This window comes from Moschus berezovskii, chromosome 8 (genome assembly GCF_049115385.1).
Source record: "Moschus berezovskii isolate FMDL1 chromosome 8, NW_MosBer_1.0, whole genome shotgun sequence".
NCBI classification, from domain to species: domain Eukaryota; kingdom Metazoa; phylum Chordata; class Mammalia; order Artiodactyla; family Moschidae; genus Moschus; species Moschus berezovskii.
Window position 1 is genome coordinate 108,526,424 of NC_142467.1, and position 24,133 is coordinate 108,550,556.

General features: G+C 41.8%; 1 pseudogene; it reads right to left on the reverse strand.

Moving 5' to 3' along the window:
• Positions 1–3,865: 3,865 nt before the first annotated feature.
• Positions 3,866–23,826, reverse strand: LOC148777195 (methyl-CpG-binding domain protein 3-like 1; annotated as a pseudogene).
• Positions 23,827–24,133: the final 307 nt, after the last annotated feature.

Consider the following 24,133-nt stretch of genomic DNA (forward strand, 5'->3'; position numbering starts at 1 on the left):
TTCCATTTCCTTCTCCAGGAGATCTTCCTAACCCAGGGATTGAACCTGGGTCTTCCGCGTTGTAGGCAGACGCTTTACCATGTGAGCTACCAGGGAAGTCCTCTTTGGCCCTCTGGAATCAGCCTTTCCTCTTCACTACTGATAAAGCAACTTAATCAAAATTGTACAAATAATTCCAGAAAATGTCATTATTTTCCTTCCTGATACTGTCCCCCGGGACTTCTGTAGCATGACACCTTTATTCCACCTTCTGTGTGTTCAATTTGAAACAATTATGATGTTTATTGAATGGAGTGCTTATAAGTAAAATGAATTATTTATTGAATAAGCAATGATGTGTTTCTTGAATAATGACCGATTATGATGGGCCCAACACTGTGAGGTGAACAAATTTCAGTGACTTGATCTTACTTTTGGTCAGGGTGGCAATATTACTGGCAAGTCATTTTCAGCAGAAAATGTTTCCAAAAAATATGTTCCTTCTTAAGAATCAAAATTCAAATCTAATTTTTAAGAATACCCACTTAGGACTTCCCTGGTGGTCCAGTGGTTAAAAGTCTGCCTGCCAATGCAGGGCATGAGGGTTTGATCCCTGATTTCACATGTCCTGGAGCAACGAAGTCCATGTGCTAGAAACAGTGAAACTGAGCAGCTGCAGAACCCATGCTCTGCAACAAGAGAAGGCACCACAATGAGACGCCTGGACACGACAACTAGAGACTAGCCCGGCTCTCCATAGCTAGAGAAATCCGATGGGCAGCATTGGAAGACTAGGCAGCCAAAACTAAAATAAACAAATAAATAACATTTTATAAAATGACATTCTTCTTTTCCAATTTGTATTCCTTTTATGTCTTTTTCTGCTCTGATTGCTGTAGCCAGAACTTCCAGAACTGTGTTGAATAGTAGTGGTGAGAGTGGGCACCCTTGTCTTGTTCCTGACTTTAGGGGAAATGCTTTCAGTTTTTCACCATTGAAGATAATGTTTGCTGTGGGTTTGTCATATATAGCTTTTATTATGTTGAGGTATGTCCCTTCTATTCCCACTTTCTGGAGGGTTTTTATCATAAATGGATGTTGTATTTTGTCAAAGGCTTTTTCTGCATTTATAAGAAGTAAAACTTTCACTATTCACTGATGACATGATCCTCTACGCAGAAAACCCTAAAGACTCTACCAGAAAACTACTAGAGCTAATCAATGAATACAGTAAAGTTGCAGGATATAAAATCAACACACAGAAATCCCTTGCATTCCTATACACTAATAATGAGAAAACAGAAAGAGAAATTAAGGAAACTATTCCATTCACTGTTGCAACAAAAAGAATTAAATACTTAAGAATATATCTACCTAAGGAAATAAAAGACTTGTACATAGAAAACTATAAAACACTAGTGAAAGTAATCAAAGAGGACACTAATAGATGGAGAAATATACCGTGTTCGTGGATTGGAAGAATAAATATTGTGAAAATGAGTATACTATCCAAAGTAATTTATACATTCAATGCAATCCCTATCAAGCTACCAACGATATTTTTCACAGAACTAGAACAAATAATCTCACAATTTGCATGGAAATACAAAAAACCTCAAATAGCCAAAGCAATCTTGAAGAAGAAGAATGGAACTGGAGGAATTAACCTGCCGGACTTCAGGCTCTACTACAAAGCCACAGTCATCAAGACAGTATGGTACTGGCATAAAGATAGAAATATAGATCAATGGAACAAAATAGAAAGTCCAGAGATAAATCCATGCACCTATGGACACCTTATCTTTGACAAAGGAGGCAAGAATATAAAATGGAGAAAAGACAGTCTCTTTAACAAGTGTTGCTGGGAAAACTGGTCAGCCATTTGTAAAAGAATGAAACTAGAACACTTCCTAACACCATACACCAAAATAAACTCAAAATGGATTAGAGAGCTAAATGTAAGACCAGATTCTATAAAACTCCTAGAGGAGAACGTAGGCAAAACACTCTCCGACATAAATCACAGCAGGATCCTCCATGACCCACCTCCCAGAATATGGGAAATAAAAGCAAAAATAAACAAATGGGACCTAATTAAAATCAAAAGCTTCTGCACAGCAAAGGAAACTCTAAGCAAGGTGAAAAGACAGCCTTCAGAATGGGAGAAAATAATAGCAAATGAAGCAACTGATAAAGGATTAATCTCCAAAATATACAAGCAGCTCCTGCAGCTCAATTCTAGAAAAATAAGTGACCCAATCAAAAAATGGGCCAAAGAACTAAACAGACATTTCTCCAAAGAAGACATAAAGATGGCTAACAAACACATGAAAAAATGCTCAACATCCCTCATCATCAGAGAAATGCAAATCAAAACCACAATGAGATACTATTTCACACCAGTCAGAATGGCTGCTATCCAAAAGTCTACATGCAATAAATGCTGGAGAGGGTGTGGAGAGAAGGGAACCCTCTTACACTGTTGGTGGGAATGCAAACTAGTACAGCCACTATGGAGAACAGTGTGGAGATTCCTCAAAAAACTGGAAATAGAACTGCCATATGATCCAGCAATCACACTCCTGGGCATACACACCGAGGAAACCAGAATTGAAAGAGACACATGTACTCCAATGTTCATTGCAGCACTGTTTATAATAGCCAGGACATGGAAGCAACCTAGATGTCCATCTGCAGATGAATGGATAAGAAAGCTTTGGTACATATACACAATGGAGTATTTTTCAGCCATCAAAAAGAATGCATTTGAATCAGTTCTAATGAGGTGGATGAAATTGGAGCCTATTATACAGAGTGAAGTAAGCCAGAAAGAAAAACATCAATACAGTATACTAACGCATATATATGGAATTTAGAAAGATGGTAACCTTAACCCGGTATACGAGACTGCAAAAGAGACCTAGGTATATAGAACAGTCTTTGGGACTCTGTGGGAGAGGGTGAAGGTGGGATGGTTGGGGAGAATGGCATTGTAGCATGTATATTATCATACGTGAAATGAATCACCAGTCCAGGTTCGACGCATGATACAGGATGCTTGGGGCTGGTGCACGAGGATGACCTGGAGGGAGGATATGGGGAAGAGGGAGGTGGGAGAGGGGTTCAAGAAAGGGAACACATGTACACCCGGGGCAGATTCGTGTCAATGTATGGAAAACCAACCAATATATTAATGTAAGGTAATTTGCCTCCAATAAAATAAATTAAAAAACAAACAAACAAACAAAAATTCACCTCAGCTGGTTTTGGAATAAAACTTAGCCTAATGTTTTTATAAAAAAAATGACGTTCTTCAAAAACAATACACACAATTTTTAGGTAACAGATAAAGACGTAACACAAAGCATAAGTGCTAATTGACTTACAGTAAAATGTTTTCTGTCTGATTTAGCATTTGGCACAGTAGTGATAAAAAGAAAGGAAGCTACTCGTGCTAAAAAGGAGATGTAAAAGCAAGCTTAAAACAATCTCTTTAGAATAGATTGTTTCTTGCTTAAGTATAAGGAATGCAAGAAAATATAATAACTAAAAACACTAAATAATTTCCCAAGCTAGACTGCCCTTGTAGAATTCAATAAAGAAATTCTGACAAGCAGAAGTTGAGGTGTACAAAGATATGCAAAAATCTTTTCTCTTGTCACATGAAACCCAATCTCTTATCCACAAAAACATTTATGCCTCTTGTTTTTGTCTACTAAGCATTTAATAGAATACAAAGTTAATATAGCAAAGCATCTTAGTTCAGAAACAGGGTTGACAGTGAAAGTGGCAAGTGGAACAGAGGATTGTCCCCACCCCCACTCCCTGTGAACCACTTCCTAGGAACCACTCGGTTTCTACAAGACAGTCTTCTCCTATTTTTTCTTTAGTTCTCAAGAACATTCTTTATGACTCCTGGTGCTCTCTTTATCTCCTTGGCAAGTTTGTCTGCCCTCAAGGTCATAGCCAATCCCTCCCTTGCTGTCTTCACTATCTGAGACTGTCGGCAAATATGTTACTGGCCATTGGCAGAGGACCCGTGGAAGGAAAAGTCCCAATCCTGGGTCCATCTCTGCCTTGTCTGAAGACTCAGCAGTGATGGGCTCAGGGCTGGTGTGCAGAGCCAGCAATTACCCACAAAACATTTGTGCTGTCCAAGGTCCTGAAAGGCTCTCCTTCAGGGCTGTAGGCCTGGAGCTCCTGCAGCCTCCTGAATGCACAGACTTGCTGCAGCTTCTCCCAGGGTCCCCTCTCATCGACAGTGCCTGACCACATCTCCAGGATGGGAAGTTATCCTTGTGATTGACTTTTGGAAAGTGCATCTGGTCAGCCTCAGAGGAAGTACGGATATGTCATGATGTCTCTGCTTGGCCTTGGCTAAAAGCTCTTGTCTTTTCTTCTCTAATTTTTTGGCATCATATTTTTTGAACCTCCCCTTTTAAAACAAATGAAATGTAAAATGTGAACAAAATTGGGGATTAAACCACTGCCAGTCAGAGAGAATGTTCTCAGAACATTTGGATAACCACACTGCACTCTCCCCAGTGAAATGAATCTCAAATTACTCTATGTATCACATTTATTCAATGGATTGAATTGACAGAAGTCAGACTTCTGGCTCTCAATGCCAATAGTCTTGGGTGGAGACAAAAGATTGCATTTCCAAGCATTCCCATTGAATGGTGATGTTGCTAGTATAGGCACCACATATTGAGAACTGAATCCTGGGGCATCAAGCAGATATTCAAAGAACAGAAAGCTCCAGGTCATCATCCAGTACCAATTCCAGACTTACCCCTACTCATCCTCCTTTGAGGATGCTTTCCTTTTCCCATCCCTGTCACTGTGAACCACAAACATGCTTGGTCCCTGAATCCAACATCACCTGGACAAAGAGATCACAGGGATCTTTGAATATCAAGACATTAAACTTTTTGATATCTCTTCTTTTACTTTCCTTTAAGACATACAATTATCTAATTTTGATCATCCTTTAGTACCTCATTTCCAGTGTGATCATGTACCTCTAAACTCTCAGATACTTTGCTTTCAAACCCAAGTCCCATCTTCCCTCAAATATTCTCCTCCTCAAATAACTTAGAAAAGCCATATTCTCTTCATAAAGTTCCTTTATCCCACTGTAAATAGCTATTTTTCTCCCTTCTTCCCCTCCTCCTACTCCTCTCTTTTATCTCACTAATGATTCTTGCTTCTTATAAGTTGGTCTTGCTTTCACATCTGTTCTACATCTATACCTTCTTCCAGGCAATCCCATCCATTTCCCTGGCTTCAAATATTCTTAATGAACAAGAAATGCTCAGTTTCCTTGATCTGAGTTCAACCCTAAAAGGCAAATATCCATCTGTCCACACACCACATCAGTGATAATATTCAAGACTCAACTCACAGTGACCAGGTCACAAGCTGAACCAACCAGTTCCCCCAAATAATTCATCTTTATCTCAATGTCCCCATAAACTCACTTGCTGGAACTAATATCACGTCTAACCCCGAATGGCACTCTGGACACTCTACCACTCCACATTCTTATGCCAATTAGCCAACCATTTGACCTTCTGAATCCACCTGAAGCTTCCCAACTTTTCAATAATTCTTGGGCACCTTTCATTTGATCTACAAAGTACCATTTCCACAGAATGACCTTTCCTGATGCCATACCAAAATAAACCTTACATTGTCTCTTTGTTAATTTTTAAATTTTATGTGTAATATTATCTACTTTTCTTTGATTGCCTTTCTCAATAAGTTGACTACTGAATGAAGACAAAGAAATTTAATATTTTCTTGGATATAATCACTTATTGCTTTGTCTTTCCAAGGAGCACAGATATCTGTTTTTAGAGAAACTATGCACACTCCAAAAAGCACTTTCCAAGTTTTCTAACAAATTTGCACAACTACAATTACAAAATGAGTTTATCTCTTTTGTGCTAAATTGCAATCAGTTGTCACTAAGATTTCAATCCTTTCTCTCTGAGATCCATTATGAGACTCATCACACTAATCTATTTAAACTGTAAAACTCCTGATGAGGCTCCTTTCCTTGAAATCTCACAATTCTGTCTCCTGAAGATATTTTTAAAGGGAAACCATAAACCTCATTTTATTCCTGTTTTCTTGACATTGTTATTAGACTAACTCTTGCATTAGCCAAGATATAATGGAATGTTTGATGGTAAAATGACTTGATCTGCCTACATATCCATCAATCCTTATATACTGAGTTGTTTACTAAAACCCAAGACTCGGAATTTAACTTAACCAATTTAGTACTCAGATTATTTTCATCTTGGGGAGAGAAAAGGGTCATAAACTAAGAAATGTCTAATAATAGTGTTGAATATAATTAAATGTTATGATAAACTGTAAGAAACAGGGGGAATAAGAGGGAGATATAGAGCGAAGTAAGGAGCGGGAAAAGGAAAACAAATGATCTACAATGATGGATGACAAGAGATTGGAGAAGGCCTATTTGAAGCACAGAACAGAATTTTGAAAAACAAGAAGGAAAAAAAAGACCAAACACTCTGTGGGCCAAGAATTGTCCATGCTGCTGCTGCTGCTGCTGCTGCTAAGTCACTTCAGTCGTGTCCGACTCTGTGTGACCCCATAGACGGCAGCCCATCAGGCTCCCCCGTCCCTGGGATTCTCCAGGCAAGAACACTGGAGTGGGTTGCCATTTCCTTCTCCAATGTGTGAAAGTGAAAAGGGAAAGTGAAGTCGCTCAGTCATGTCTGACTCGTAGTGACCGCATGGACTGCAGCCTACCAGGCTCCTCCGTCCATGGGATTTTCTAGGCAAGAGTACTGGAGTGGCTTGCCGTTGCCTTCTCAGGAAGAATTGTCCATAGAGGATAACAATTTAACTACTCTAGCGCCAGAAACTGCTTCCACTACCTAAGGATTTTGGTTAAAAAAGACACACATATATTTCATCAGTTATCCCAAGAAAACTTCATACGAAAAATTATATACAATCTTGAATATTTATTCAGTTCAGTTCAGTCGCTCAGTTGTGTCTGACTCTTTGCGACCCCAAGAATCACAGCACGCCAGGACTCCCAGTCCATCACCAGCTCCTGGAGTTCACTCAAACTCACGTCCATCGAGGTGGTGATGCCATCCAGCCATCTCATCCTCCGTTGTCCCCTTCTTCTCCTGCCCCCAATCCCTCCCAGCATCAGAGTCTTTTCCAGCGAGTCAGCTCTTCGCATGAGGTGGCCCAAGTATTGGAGTTTCAGCTTTAGCATCAGTCCTTCCAATGAACACCCAGGACTGATCTCCTTTAGGATGGACTGGTTGGATCTCCTTGCAGTACAAGGGACTCTCAAGAGTCTTCTCCAACACCACAGTTCAAAAGCATCAGTTCTTCGGTGATCAGCTTTCTTCACGGTCCAACTCTCACACCCATACATGACCACTGGAAAAACCATAGCCTTGACTAGAAGGAACTTGGTTGGCAAAGTAATGTCTCTGCTTTTGAATATACTATCAAGGTTGGTCATAACTTTCCTTCCAAGGAGTAAGTGTCTTTTAATTTCATGGCTGCAATCAGCATCTGCAGTGATTTTGGAGCTCAAAGAAATAAAGTCTGACACTGTTTCCACTGTTTGCCCATCTATTTGCCATGAAGTGATGGGACCAGATGCCATGATCTTAGTTTTCTGAATGTTGAGCTTCAAGCCAACTTTTTCACTCTCCTCTTTCACTTTCATCAAGAGGCTTTTGAGTTCCTCTTCACTTTCTGCCATGAGAGTGGTGTCATCTGCATAGCTGAGGTTATTGATATTTCTCCCGGCAATCTTGATTCCAGCTTGTGCTTCATCCAGCCCAGCATTCCTCATGATGTACTCTACATATAAATTAAATAAGCAGGGTGACAATATACAGCCTTGACATACTCCTTTTCCTATTTGGAACCAGTCTGTTCTTCCATGTCCAGTTCTAACTGTTGCTTCCTGACCTGCATACAGGTTTCTCAAGAGGCAGGTCAAGTGGTCTGGTATTCCCATCTCTTTCAGAATGTTCCACAGTTCATTGTGATCCACACAGTCAAAGGTTTTGGCATAGTAAATAAAGCAGAAATAGATGTTTTTCTGGAACTCTCTTATTTTTTTGATGATCCAGTGGATGTTGGCAATTTGATCTCTGGTTCCTCTGCCTTTTCTAAAACCAGCTTATGCATCTGGAATATTTATTAAGAAACCTTAAAACCTGGGAAATAACTTTCAATAAGAAAGGTTGTTGTTTAGTTGCTAAGTGGTGTCCAACTCTCTGCAACCCCATGGAATGTAGCCCGACAGGCTGCTCTGTCCATGGGATTTTCCAGGCAAGAATACTGGATTGGGTTGCCATTTCCTTCTCCAGGGGTCTTCCTGACCCAGGAATAAAACCAGAGTCTCTGTCATCTCCTGTTAGCAGGCAAATTTTTTACCACCGAGCTACCAGATATCCTCTTATTTCAAGAGCTAAATTTTGCTTACTGAGATTTTACACAAGAAAAAAGCATCCTAATCAATACTCTTGCCAACAATATGGATTCCACACACACCAGAAGAGGTTGGCTTAGAAATCTGATCAATTCAGGTTCCCCCATTTTCTAAGGGCTTCCAGAGCTTCTCCTGCCTCACTGCTGAGAGGCAGCTAGCCTGTGCCTTGCCAGAAAGCACAGTGACTTCTGTCTATGATTCTGCTTTTATAGAGTGAACAACCCAATCAGAGGATAACCCAATCCAGAGGATACACCCTATATCTCAGATCAAAGGGATCAGAGAGAGTCTTAAATTTTTATCTACAAACACAGGAATTTGGGGCTCTTGGCAATATTAGATACTATTGAATAATATGAAATACTATATGAAAAATTTAATAATTTGTGAGTGGAGATGTTATTTCCACTTTCAAAATTTTGATGTTTCCATTTTTATGGACATCTTCTACAAAAATAGTTTTGGACATTTCTATAAGCTAAAATTTCCATACAATTTATGTTTATCAAGAAACAAACTACAGCTTGTTTCAATGTTTAAATAAAAGACTGTTGACTGTCTTTACTAACAAGTCTATGAAATCTATAACACAGAGTCATTAATAAGACCTGAATGTTTTGTACGTTGAGATTTCACCTAACCACAGGTAAATCTGAGATGATTTTTTAACTTCACTTTCTGCCATTAGGGTGGTATCTATCTGTATATCTGAGGTTGTTGATATTTTCCCCAAGAATCTTGATTCCAACTTGTGATTCATCCAACTCAGTATTTTGCATGATGTACTCTGCATATAAGATAAATAAACAGATAACAGTATACAGCTTGTTGTACTCCTTTCCTGATTTAGAACCAGTCAGCTGTTCCATATAAGGTTCTAACTGTTGTTTCTTGGCCCGCATACAGGTTTCTCAGGAGACAGGTAAAGTAGTCAGGTATTCCCATCACTTTGAGACTTTTCCACAGTTTGTTGCAATCTACACAGACAAAGGCTTTATTGTAGTCAATAAAACAGATGTTTTTCCAGAATTCCCTTGCTTTCTATGATCCAGTGAATTTGGCAATTTGACATCTGGTTCCTCTGCCTTTTCTAAACCCAGCTTGTACATCTGGAAGTTCCCCATTCATGTACTGCTAAAGTCTAGCTTGAAGTATTTTGAGAATAATCTTACTAGCATGTGAAATGAGCACAATTGTACAATAGCTTGAACATTCTTTGGCATTGTCCAATTCTTTGGGATCGGAATGAAAATGAACCTTTTTTAGTCCTGTGGCCACTGCTGAGTTTTCCAAATTTAATAGCATATTGAGTGTAGCACTTTAATAGCATCATCTTTTAGGATTTGAAATAGCTCATCTGGAATTCCTTCACCTCCACTATCTTTGTTCATAGTAATGTTTCCTAAGGCTCACTTTACTTCACATTCCAAGATGCCTGGCTCTAGGTGAGTGACCACACCACTGAGGTTATCCATTCATTGAGACTTTTTTGTGTAGTTCTTCTGTGTATTCTTGCTTCCTTTTCTTAATCTCTTCTCCTTCTGTTAGGTCCTTACCATTTCTGTCCTTTATCATGGCCATCCTTGCATGAAATGCTCCCTTGATATCTCAGATTTTCTTTAAGAGATCTCTAGTTTTATCCATTCCATTGTTTGCCTCTATGTTTTTGCATTGTTCTTCTTTGGGTATATCTAATCCATCCTTGTTTGCTTTTTGTTTCTCTTCTTTCCTCAGGTATTTGTAAAGCCTCCTAGGACAACAACTTAACCTTCTTGCACTTTTCTTTCTTGGGGTTGGTTTTGGTCACTGATTCCTCTCCAGTGTTATGAGCCTCTGTCTATAGTTCTTCAGGTGCTCTGTCTATTAGACCTAATCCCTTGAATTTATTCATCACCTCCACTGTGAAATGGATTTGATAGATCATATCTGAATGGTCCAGTGGTTTTCCCTTCTTTCCTCAATGTAAGCCTGAATTTTGCAATTAGGAGTTCATGATCTGAGCCACAGTAAGTTCCAGGTCTTGTTTTTGCTGACTGTATAGAACTTCTCTATCTTTGGCTGCAAAAACTATAATCAACCTGATTTTGGTATTGACTCCTTCAGGATGTCCATGTGTAAAGTTGTTTCTTGTGTTATTGGAAAAGGTTATTTGCTATGACCAGTATATTCCCTTGACAAAACTCTGTTAGCCTTTGCCCTGCTTCATTTTGTACTCCAAGGCCAAACTTGCCTATTACTCCAGGTATCTCTTGAGTGACTTCCTACTTTTGCATTCCAATCCCCTGTAATGAAAAGGACATTTTTTTTGCTTTTAGTTTAGAAGGTCTTGTAGGTCTTCATAGAACCAGTTAGTTTCAGCTTCTTCAGCATTAGCACTTGGAGCATAGACTTAGATTCCCATGATGTTAAATGGTCTGCTTTGGAAATGAAACTAGATCATTCTGTCATTTTTGAGATTACACCCAAGTACTCCATTTCATACTCTTGTTGACTATGAGGGCTATTCCATTTCTTCTAAGGGATTCTTGCCCTCAGTAGTAGATATAATGGTCATCTGAATTAAATTCAACCATTCCCATCCATTTTAGTTCACTGATTAAAATGTTGATGTTTACTCTTGCTATCTCTTTCTTGACAACATCTTGATTCAAGGACCTAACATTCCAAATTACTATGTAATGTTGTTCTTTACAGCATCAGGCTTTGCTTTCACCACCAGACACATCCACAACAGAACATCATCTCTGTTTTGGCCCATCTGCTTTATTCTTTCTGGAGCTATAGATAATTCCCCTCTGCTCTTCCCCAGTAGTGTATTGGACATCTTCTGACCTAGGTGGGGGAGGGGGGAGGGCTCATCTTGTGGCCTCATATCTTTTTGACTTTTCATACTGTTCATGGGGTTCTCTCCACAAGAATACTGTAGTTGTTTGCCATTCCCTCCTCCAGTGGAGTTACGTTTTCTCATAACCCTTCAGATGATTCATCTGTCTTGGGTGGCCCTGCATAGCATTGTTCACAGCTCCATTGAGGGTTAAAGAAGAAAGTGAAAAAGCTGGCATAAAACTCAATATACAAAAACTAACATCAAGCCCTCTGATCCCATCACTTCATGACAAATTGAAGGGGGAAAATTGGAAGTAGTGACAGATTTTCTTTTCTTGGGTTCCAAAATGACTGGAGACAGAGACTGTAGCCATAAAATGAATATACACTTGCTCCTTGAAAAGAAAGCTATGACAAACTAGACAGCATATGAAAAAGCAGAGACATCATTTGACCAACAGAAGTCCATATAGTCGAAGCTATTGTTTTTCTGGTAGTCATGTGCAGATGTGATGGTGCATAAGGAAGGCTGAGTGGTGAAGAATTTATGCTTTCAAATTGTGGTGCTGGAGAAGACTCTTGAGAGTCCCTTGGACTGCAAGGAGATCAAACCAGTCAATCCTAAAGGAAACCAACCCTGAATATTCATTGGAAAAACTCATGCTGAATCTGAAGCTCCAGTATTTTGGCTATTGATACAAGAGCAGACTAATTGGAATAGGCCTTGATGCTGGAAAAGATTGAAGGTAAAAAAAGAGGGAGGCAGCAGAGGATGAGACGGTTGGATGGCATCACTGACTCAATGGACAAGAATTTGAACGACTCTGGGAGATAGTCAAGGATAGGGGAGCCTGGTGTTTTCCAGTCCATGGAGTGGCAAAGAGTGGGACGTGACTGAGTGACTGAGCAGTGACAATTTTGGTATTATTTCAATCACCTTACTCCTTCCTGACCCTTTAACCTTCTTTTTATTTCATTGACAATGATATAATTCTTTTTTTTATTCCATTTTCCCTCTATACACTTATTAGTTCCAATCATATGCAAAACATCTGCAGTTACTTTAGTGGTCAAATTCTGAAAACTTTACTTAATATAGAATAATAAAATTAATTGTTTTTATCACCTCTCCCAAATGCTAATACCATTTCAATGTTCCTGATTTTTCTATTACTGTGGTCATACATCTTAATTCTGCATGTATTTTAATCTCCATGAGATAGTTCTAGAATTTCTTTATAAAGCAAAATTCATTTACATTTATTTCTAAACTATTCTTTCCTTTTATCTTCATTTCTTTCTGCATTTCTGGTTTTCAGTCTGATATTATTTTCCTTTTCACTTCATAACTCACTCTAGTAGTCTATCTATTCAAGGCTGCTAACAAGGAAATGTTTCACTTTACATTTTTTAAAAACTTCTTTATTGGGGACAATATTGATAGTGAGTGTAGAATTCTGATTTGATATGATTTTGATCACTTTAATAATAGTGCTTTCTTGATCTCTACGTTGTTTATGTAACGTTACCAATAAGCGTTTTCTTGCTTATTTGACCTTTGTATTCTCTAAAGTCATTTATATTCACTCTGATTATTAGACCATAGTGTAACTCATTATTGTTTCCCATGTATTTTCTTTGCTTAAAGACTACTGAGTTAATTCCCTCTGTGGGTTGATGGCTCTCATCCATTTGGAACATGCTTGTATATATTTTCACTGTGATATCAATTCCTCATCAAATTCCCTTCCCTGGTGGCTCAGACAGTAAAGAATCCACCTGCAATGCAGGAGACCTGGGTTCGAACCCTGGGTTGGGAAGATCCCTGGAGGAGGGCATAGCAACCCACACCAGTATTCTTGCCTGGAGAATCCTTATGGACAGAAGAACCTGGCAGGCTGCAGTCCATGGGGTTGCAAAGAGTCGGAAACTACTGAGCAACTGAGAGGGTAACAGGCAGGAAGGCTCAGTTCAGTTCAGTTCAGTCGCTCAGTCGTGTCCGACTCTGTGCGACCCCATGAATCACAGCACGCCAGGCCTCCCTGTCCATCACCAACTCCCGGAGTTCACTCAAACTCATGTCCATAGAGTCGGTAGGGGTCTCTAAGTGGAGGAAATAGGCTGCAAGTGTCAGACATTTTTTAAATCTCTCTCTTAAGCAGCAGGAGGAAGCAAACTACAAATGTCAGGTTTGTTTGTTTTTTTTCCCCTTCTTTATATAAATTTAAAAGGAGGTTTCTTTTAAAATTTTGTGTTGCCAAGATGATACCTGGTTCCACCTGAACTTTTCTCAAACCTTGAGTTAATCAATGAGTTTTTCTTATGGAAATGTTTTTCTTAAGCTATGTTAACGAACTATGTATGGACCCTGGACTCTGTCTTTCTTCTAGTCAGTTCTTAAGACTCAGAACCGATAACGGCTTAACAAACCAGTATGTTTTACTCATACATTGTTCTCCTATTCTATGTTAATGAAGCTATATATTTACTTGGAAACCTGCCTTTCTTCAAGATTCATGTCAATCGTTTTATGGCCTGGGATGACTCACCTTGTGCCAATGTTATCTCAAAATGCATGTTGTGGATGAGGGGCCTGGTGCCACTCTGAGTTTTGAGACATCTCTTTTCTCTAATTAGCAGCCTGCTGTTGGTATATAACATACTGATAAAGGCTAGCAGGGGGCACTCTTTCTGCCCTTTTCTGATGCCTATGTCAGAAGCTTTGCCTATTTCTTTTATACTTTAATAAAACTTTATCACACAAAACCTCTGAGTGATCAAGCCTCGTCACTGAATTCCTCTTCTCTGGAGGCCAAGAATCCCGGTGACTTACATGGCTCAGCAACTACTTTTCACAACTAAACACAACACCTTCATAATCAATGAAATGCTTAATTTCACTTCTGACAAAAGCAAAACACATAGCTTTATTTTATTTATCTTTTATATCTATTTATTTGGCTGCATTGAGTCTTAGTTGCAGCTCTTAGGATCTTCATTTGTTATAGTCAATCACCCCGGGAAACAAACTCACTCAGAAGGACAGCACAGATAGTGGAGTGCCGTTTATTACACCAGTGGTCCAAGGCTAGTCTCTTCTTTAGCCAGGGACCCTGACCAACTTTTGTGAAAATCTTATATACCTTAAATGTATGTGCTCAAGTGCACATCCCCAAATTCCTTAAACCTAGCCTGGAAAACGTTAAAGAGAGATACAGTCAGGTTACAGGCATGATTCATAATCTAAGAGGTCAGCTGGTTACACATTGTAGTCTACATCAATGGGTGCCATAAACATTACAAAAGTGATGTAATCCCTATGCCTACATAGGGATCAATACATTCTTTCTGGCGACAGGAAATCTAGGCATGGGGTCTGGTGTTTATCAGTTCGGAAGGCCTGTTCAGCTGTAGGTATGTTGTCTCCATGGCTGCCAGGTATATAGTCCAAAGTTCGCTGAGAAAATAAGAGAGTTTCCTTCTTCTCAAAATGGAGTCAGCTTAGCCTGTTCCTTTCTTCCTTCATTCCCGCCTCTTGATGCTTTCAACTCCTAGCGTGAGCATCATTCATCAGGATGAACTGCGCTTTAGGTATTTCAATACATATTTGGGTGAACGAAGGTAGTCTCAGTGAAACAAAATTAACAACACATTGGAGAATACAAGGTCCACACAACAAGATTAATAATGTGATTATAACAATGGTTAGGACAGTTTTCCACCAATCGCCCTTTACCCATGACAGAACAGAAGTCCAAAAAGGAAGATTACCATCAGGCATAGCTTTCACTTGACCTTTCATATCATCTAGAGTGGCTGATACATTGCCAGATAAGTCAGAAATACATACACAACATTCAACTTTAATTATAGCACAGATCCCTCTTTGGCTGTATATCTAAAGCCATCTGATGTTGAATTACTGTCTTTCTCATCTGTATTTGTTCTGTATTTAATGCTTGAATTGCCCTCAGGCTGTCATTTAGGGCTCTTTGGGTGAAAAGACCCTGATGTTGGGAAAGACTGAGGGCAGGAGGAGAAGGGGACGACAGAGGATGAGATGGTTGGATGGCATCACTGACTCAATGGACATGAGTTTGGGTAAACTCTGGGAGTTGGTGATAGACAGGGAGGCCTGGCATGCTGCGGTTCAAGGGGTCGCAAATAGTCGAACACGACAGCGACTGAACTGAACTGAACTGGGTGAAATTAGTTAGAGCTTCAACTCTAATCATTATATTGGCAAGTCCTTGTAGCAGCAGTTGATTGTAGAGCTTCATCTCTTCTTCTTCTTTAAGATGATCTTGATTTTATGGGGATCAGTGGGGTCCTTTTGCGTGGTCCACTCAGCGTCCTCTGAGTCTGCATGGTATGCTCTCTTCACCCGCCTGTGATGGATCCAGGGAGTGACAGCTGTGACTTTAACTGCTGTAGGTGTGGTTAGAACAACAGTTTATGGACCCTTCCAATGTGGGGCCAAGGAGTCGTGTTTCCAGTCCTTGACCCACACCTGATCACCAGGCACAAATTTGTGAATCTGTTCCCCAAGGGGGAGCAGCACCTTTCTTGTACAAACTTAGTTATCTGATTTATTACCTTACCCAGTTGTCCCATCTGCTGTGAAATCCCATTCCCCCTTACCGGTGGCAAATTTGCTGACACCTGTCTCACTATGGAAGGGGGCCTCCCACAGATAATTTCATAAGGAGAAAAACTGTGGGAACGTGGGGTCACCCTTAATCTGAGTAAGGCTGACGGAAGCAAGTCTATCCATGAAGAGTCAGTCTCTGCCATGCATTTTGAGAGTGTCTCTTTAAGACTCCGGTTGGTTCTTTCTACCATTCCGGAACTCTGGGGCCTATATGCCATGTGTAGTTTCCATTTGATATTTAGAGCTTTCTGTCCTTTATTGTGCCCATCTTTGCATGAAAATTTCCCTTGGTATCTCTAATTTTCTTGAGGAGATCTCTAGTCTTTCCCATTCTATTGTTTTCCTCTATTTATTTGCACTGATCACTGAGGAAGGCTTTCTTATCTCTCCTTGCTATTCTTTGGAACTCTGCATTCAAATGGATATATCTTTCCTTTTCTCTTTTGCCTTTCGCTTCTCTTCTTTTCATAGCTATTTGTAAGGCCTCTTCAGGAAACCATTTTGCCTTTTTGCATTTCTGTTTCTTGGGGATGGTCTTGATCACTGCCTCCTGTACAATGTCACAAACCTCCGTCCATAGTTCTTTAGGCACTCTGTCAATCAAATTCAATCCCCTGAATCCATTTGTCTCTTCCACTTTACAAATGTGAGGGATTTCATTTAGGTCATACCTGAATGACCAAAAAAAGGAAAAGGGAAGCCCTTTTCATGCAAAGATGGGCACAATAAAGGGCAGAAATGGTATGGACCTAACAAAAGCAGAAGATATTAAGAAGAGGTGGCAAGAATACATGGAAGAACTATACAAAAAAATCTTCACGACCCAGATAATCATGATGGTGTGATCACTCACCTAGAGCCAGACATACTGGAATACAAAGTCAAGTGGGCCTTAGGAAGCATCACTATGAACAAAGCTAGTAGAGGTGATGGAATTCCAGTTGAGTTATTTAAAATCCTGAAAGATGATGCTGTGAAAGTGCTGCACTCAATATGCTAGCAAATTTGGAATGCTGAACAGTGGCCACAGGACTTGAAAAGGTTAATTTTCATTCCAATCCCAAAGAAAGGCAATGCCAAAGAATGCTCAAACTACTGCACAATTGCACTCATCTCACGCACTAGCAATGTAATGCTCTAAATTCTCCAAGCCAGGCTTCAACAGTACATAAACTGTGAACTCCCAGATGTTCAAGTTGGATTTAGAAAAGGCAGAGGAACCAGAGATCAACTTGCCAACATCCATTGGATCATCGAAAAATCAAGAGAGTTCCAGAAAAACATCTGCTGCTGCTTTATTGACTATGCCAAAGCCTTTGACTGTGTAGATCACAACAAACTGTGGAAAATTCTTCAAGAAAGGGGAATACCAGACCATCTGAACTGCCTTCTAAGAAATCTGTATACAGGTCAAGAAACAACAGTTAGAACTGGACATGGAACAACAGACTGGTTCCAAATTGGGAAAGGAGTATGTCAAGGCTGTATATTTTCACCCTGCTTATTTAACTTATATGCATAGTACATCATGTGAAATGCTGGACTGGCTGGAATCAAGATTGCCAGAAGAAATATCAATAACCTCAGATATGCAGATGACACCACCCTTATGGCAGAAAGTGAAGAAGAACTAAAGAGTCTCTTGGTGAAAGTCAAAGAGGAGAGTGAAAAAGTTAGCTTAAAACTCAACATTCAGAAAACTAAGACCGTGGCATCCAGTCCCATCACTTCATGGCAAATAGATGGGGAAACAGTGGAAGCAGTGACTGACTTTATTTGGGCTCCAAAATCACTGCAGATAGTGACTGCAGCCATGAAATTAAAAGATGCTTATTCCTTGGAAGGAAAGTTATGACCAATCTATACAGCATACTAAAAGCAGAGACATTACTTTGCCAACAAAGGTCTATCTTGTCAAAGCTATGGTTTTTCCAGTAGTCATGTATGGATGTGCGAATTGGACTATAAAGAAAGTTGGGAGCTGAAGAATTGATGCTTTTGAATTGTATATTGGAGAAGACCCTTGAGAGTCCCTCGGATAGCATGGAGATCCAACTAGTCCATCCCGAAGGAGATCAGTACTGAATATTCATTGGAAGGACTGATGCTGAAGCTGAAACTCCAATACTTGGCCACCCGATGTGAAGAACTGACTCATTTGAAAAGACTGTGATGCTGGGAATGATTGAAGGCGGGTGGAGAAGGGGATGACAGAGGATGAGATGGTTGGATGGCATCACCGACTCGACAGACATGAGTTTGAGTGAACTCCGGGAGTTGGTGATGGACAGGGAGGCCTGGCGTGCTTCAGTCCATGGGGTCACAAAGAGTTGGACAAGACTGAATGACTGAAATGAAGTGATTTAAAGCTTTACATACCTGTTGAATTAAGACAGCTAAAAGGTCAGGGCTGTTGTCTCATCCTACAATGATTGGGATCCTGAATCTGGGGATTATTTCTTGAAGAAGACAGCCAGCCATTTCACTACTTTTTCAGTTCTGGTAGGAGAGGCCTCCTCCCATCCTAAGAATGTACATAGTCTGGTAAATAACGATAATGTCGGCAGGCTTTCATCTCAGTGGAAAGTCCACCTCTAAATGTTCAAAGGGCAGAGTGCCTTTTAACTGTATTCCTGGAGGTTTTCATGTCCAGGGGCAGCACTGACCAGCAGGCAGAACAGTTCTGGGATTCCATTGTACACAAGGAGAAAAATCGTGGAATTAGGAAATATTTTAGAATAAATTCTTCCATTTTTTCATGTCCCAAGTGGGTTGCCTAGTGGACCTGAGACATCAGTGTGGGGGCCAATGCCTTGGGTAGCAGTAACTTGCCATCTGGCAGTTCCTACCAACCTTTTTCATTTTTGGTGGCCTTTTCTGTTTCTGTCAGCTGGTCTTGGGCCAGGGTATACTGCAAGAGAGTTAAAGTTAGTTCAAGCATTTTTGAGAGCACAAATGTTCTGACAAGTCCTCCCCCAGTGGCCCTAAATTCCTTAGCTGCATGTTTTGCAGCTTTATCTTCTAGTTGGTTTCCCCATGCTTGGGGGGGTGGGTGTCTTCTTTTTGGTGACCCTGACAATGCATCACCACTACCTTTTCAGATTCCCATACAGCATCTAATAGAGTCAAGATTTCTTCCTAGTTTTTAATGTCCTTTCCGTTGGCCATCAGACCTCTCCCTTTATATAAAGCCCCATGTACATGCAAAGTGGCAAAAGCATACCTAGAGTCAGTGTAAATATTCATCTTCTTACCTTCTCACAGCTGGAGGGCCCAGATTAAAGCATGTAGTTCGGCCCGTTGAGCAGACCAGTGTGATGGCAGGGAGCCAGCCTCAACAATGGTTTCTTCTGTGACTACTGCATATCCTGACAATCATTGTCCTTGTTTTACCAGGCTGGTGCCATTGGTGTACAGGACCCAATCTGGGTCCAGGATTGGCTGGTCTCTCAAGTCGGGTCTGCTGGCATAAACTTCTAGGATTTCCTTGCAATCACGTGAGGGCCCACCTTCTCCCACAGGAAGGAGAGTGGCCGGATTCAGGGCCTGACAAGGCTCAGTGGTAACATGGGGGTCTTCACATAACAGTCCCTGGTATTGAGTAATCCGGGATGTCGACAGCCATTAATGGGGTTCTCTCGTATGAGAGTGTTGACCTCATGGGGGACGTTTATGATCAAGTCTTGGCCCAAAGCCAGCTTGGTTACCTCCCGGACCAGTAAGGCAACCACAGCAACTGCCTATAAGCATCTCGGCCACCTGGTGGCAACATTGTGCAGCCGTTTCGAGAGAGAAGCCACGGGTCTGCCCCGTGTCCCCAGAGTCTGGGTCAGCACTCCCGTAGCCACCTTGTCCTTTTCAGTCACGTAAAGAGTAAACGGTTTAGTGAGGTCTGGCAGGCCCAAGGCGGGTGCTGACATAATTGCCAGCTTTAGTTCCTCAAAGGCCTGTTGCTGTCTCTCAGTCCAATTTAGTGAATCTCCTTCTGGCCCAGTTAGGAGTTCATATAACACCTGGACCATCTGGGAATAGCCTGCAATCCAAATCCTACAAAACGTAGTGGCTCCCAAGGACTCTCGGACCTATCGTCTGGTTCTTGGTTGTGGGATTCTCAAAATGACCTCTTTTCTGGACTGGTCTAACAGCCTTGTGCCTCCTCTCAGAACAACCCCCAAATATCTTGCCTCCTCTTTGCAGATCTGTGCCTTCTTTTTCCAGACTCGGTAGCCAGACTCCATCAACAGCTCTCGTAAAGCCTTGGTTCCTTCCCAGCAGTTTTCCCTGTTCTCGGCATCCAAAAGCAAGTCGTCCACATATTGTAGCAACCAGCATTTGAACCTCTCTGGCTGGAATGAATCCAGGTCAGAAGCCAAAGATAGTTGGGGAATTCTTAAATCCTTGTGGGAGGCGAGTCCAGGTGAGCTGCTGTTTGGTGCCCTCTTCTGGGTCTTCCCATTCAAAAGCAAAAATAGGTTGAGACACCGGGGTGAGGCATCAGTTCAGTTCAGTCGCTTAGTCGTGTCTGACTCTCCGCGACCCCATGAATCACAGCATGCCAGGCCTCCCTGTCCATCACCAACTCCTGGAGTTCACTCAAACTCATGTCCACAGAGTCGGTGATGCCATCCAGCCATCTCATTCTCTGTCGTCCCCTTCTCCTCCCGCCCCCAACCTTTCCCAGTATCAGAGTCTTTTCCAGTGAGTCAACTCGTCGCATGAGGTGGCCAAAATATTGCAGTTTCAGCTTTAGCATCAGTCTTTCCAATGAACACCCAGGATTGATCTCCTTTAGAATGGACTGGTTGGATCTCCTTGCAGTACAAGGGACTCTCAAGAGTCTTCGCCAACACCACAGTTCAAAAGCATCAATTCTTCAGCGATCAGCTTTCTTCACAGTCCAACTCTCACATCCATACATGACCATGGGAAAAACCATAGCCTTGACTAGACGGACCTTTGTTGGCAAAGTATTGTCTCTGCTTTTTAATATACTGTCAAGGTTGGTCATAACTTTCCTTCCAAGGAGTAAGCATCTTTTAATTTCATGGCTGCAATCAGCATCTGCAGTGATTTTGGAGCCCAAAAAAATAAAGTCTGACACTGTTTCCACAGTTTTTCCATTTATTTCCCATGAAGTGATGGGACCAGATGCCATGATCTCCGTTTTCTGAATGTTGAGCTTCAAGCCAACCTTTTCACTTTCCTCTTTCACTTTCATCAAGAGGCTTTTGAGTTCCTCTTCACTTTCTGCCATAAGGGTGGTGTCATCTGCATATCTGAGGTTATTGATATTTCTCCCAGCAATCTTGATTGCAGCTTGTGCTTCTTCCAGCCCAGTGTTCCTCATGATGTACTCTGCATATAAGTTAAATAAGCAAGGTGACAACATACAACCTTGACGTACTCCTTTTCCTATTTGGAACCAGTCTGTTGTTCCATGTACAGTTCTAACTGTTGCTTCCTGACCTGCATACAGGTTTCTCAAGAGGAAGGTCAGGTGGTCTGGTATTCCCATCTCTTTCAGAATGTTCCACAGTTTATTGTGATCCACCCAGTCAAAGGCTTTGGCATAGTCAATGAAGCAGAAATAGATGTTTTTCTGGAACTCTCTTGCTTTCTCCATGATCCAGCGGATGTTGGCAATTTGATCTCTGGTGCCTCTGCCTTTTCTAAAACCTGCTTGAACATCTGGGAGTTCACGGTTCACATATTGCTGAAGCCTGGCTTGGAGAATTTTGAGCATGACTTTACTAGCGTGTGAGATGAGTGCAATTGTGCGGTAGTTTGAGCATTCTTTGGCATTGCCTTTCTTTGGGATTGGAATGAAGACTGACCTTTGGGGTGAGGCATATACAGAAGTTATCCTTGATATCTAAACAAGTATAGATTTTAGCACTCAGTGGGAGGAGGCTACGTAAAGTATAGCATTAGGAACAGTGGGACGTAGAGCCACGGCGGCTTGTTTGACCAGTCTGAGGTCTTGTACAGGTCTATAGTCCTGTCCCCCTTCTTTCTTGACTGGCAGGGTCGTTGTATTCTACGCCGACTGGCATTCAGTCAGGATACCTGCCTGTTTTAGTCTGTTTATGTATGGCAAAATGCCAATTCGAGCCTCCAGCGGCAGCTGGTACTGACATTTTCTGACTGGGGCAGCACCGGGTTTGAGTTCTATTACTGGGGCTTGATGTATGGCAAGCCCGGGGGTGGGGGGTTATCTTCCACCCAAACCTCAGGAAATTGTTGAGTTAACTCTCTTTCTCTGCCGTTTAGCCATCTAGTTTCCTTTCTGGGAGGTCTTGTAACCTCCATTCACCTTGAGGGGCTACCTAGAGGAAGAGTAAATAGGTGGTTGAGCCCACTTAAAGAGTGGATCATTCTCAAGGAGAAAGTCACTTGTGCCCAAATTTGGATAACAAATCTCTTCCCAACAGAGGTACCAGGCATTTAGGAAAGTACAGAAATTCATGAGTCACTCGATGTCCCCACATCTGCCATTTCCAGGGCAGGCAGAAAGGTCTAATCAATTGTTCCCTGGCCACTCCTTCTGTAGAAGTGGCCTTTCTTGAGAGGGGTGCCACTGGCTCGGTTACTGCTGACATCTCTGCTCCAGTGTCTGTCATAAAGGCAATAATTTGGTCCCCTACTTTTAGTTTCACCATGGGCTCATGGGGACCTTATGTCTTTGAGCCCCAGCACCCCCATTCAGTCTCCAGTCCGGCCAGCCCTAAAACAGCCAATGCCAAATCCTTTTCCCTGTTATTCTGGGGACATTCATTTTCCCAATGGCTGAAGCCCCGGTATCGGGTGCACTGGTTTGGTTGCAGGGTGACTCTGGGCCTTCTCGTAGGGGGCTTGCCGCGAGATCGGCTCCAACTCAGAGGGAACTTCGGGGAGGACCCAGGAAAGAGCTTTTCTAAAGCTGTGGCCAGAAACGGGATCCTCTGATCTGCTGGCTTATTATCTTCTCTCCATTTTTTCTCTGTTTCCCATTGTATCTCTGTGTCTCTATTTCTGAATATCTCATCAGCAATCTCAATCATCTGTGAGTTAGTCATGGCCAATACTCCGTCCACCTTTTGAAGTTTGTGTCTGATGTTGGGGTAGGCTTGAGACACAAAGGCTGCATTTACCTGAGATCCAGCGGCCTCTGGATCTATTGGCGTATAAAGTCTATAAGCCTCACACAGTCTTTCATAAAACTCAGAGGGTGATTCGGTTTCCCTTTGGATCACTTCAGAGGGTTTTGCCCTATTCATAGGTTTTCGGGTCCCTTCTTGAGGCCTTGTAAAATAGCCACCCGATATCTCTCCGGGTGACCCCTTCCTTCCTCTGAGTTATAATCCCAACTGGGCCTCTCATCAGGGGCAGCTAGCTCTGCCCGCCGCTGTGGGTTTATGGTACCCTCAGGTGCCACCTCTTTTAGCCATTTTCTAGCCTTATTTTGGATCTGTGTCTTTCCTCAGTGCTGAAAAGGGAGACTAGTAGTTGGATTATGTCATCCCCTGTAGGGCGGTGGGTTAGAAAAATAGTCTCCATTAGTCTAATCATACCTTGTGGCTCCCCTGAGTATGGAGGAGTGTGTCTCTGCCAGTTTAATATATCTGTGGAGGAAAATGGCTGGTAATAATAGGCTACAAGGGGCTGATGGTAGTGCCCGTCTGCGTCCTGAACTGGGGGCACTTGTATCTCTCTGAGGGGCATTTGCAGTGGGGTTCTTTCCCCTTGTTCCTTGGCGAAGCACAGTCTCTGTCTAATTCCTGTGTTTCCTTCCCCCTTTTCATTCCTACTCACCGGGAGGGGTGGGTGCAGCCCGGGATGTCCGGCTGAGGTGGAATGCTGGGGGCGGTGTCCAGAGGCTCATTCCGCTAGGATCGGAACCTGACAGAATGGCGGCTCAGTGATCTCCGGGGGAGCTGGCAGGGGAGCAGCGACTGTTGTTGGAATTTCAGCCGGCCCTGGATCGGGCATTAAGATAGTCTCTGGTCCCGGTGGAGCACTAGGTGGCGGGCGCATCATCATCCAGTACGGTGGAGGGGCTAGGTCATCCCCTCCAAATCCTGTAGAATTTCTTTTTTATCATCAATCAATTTTTGTGCCATTAATAATTTTCCCTTTCTTTTCTGGATACAGAACCTCGTCCAAGGAGGAGGGTGTTGGGCTAACCCTAG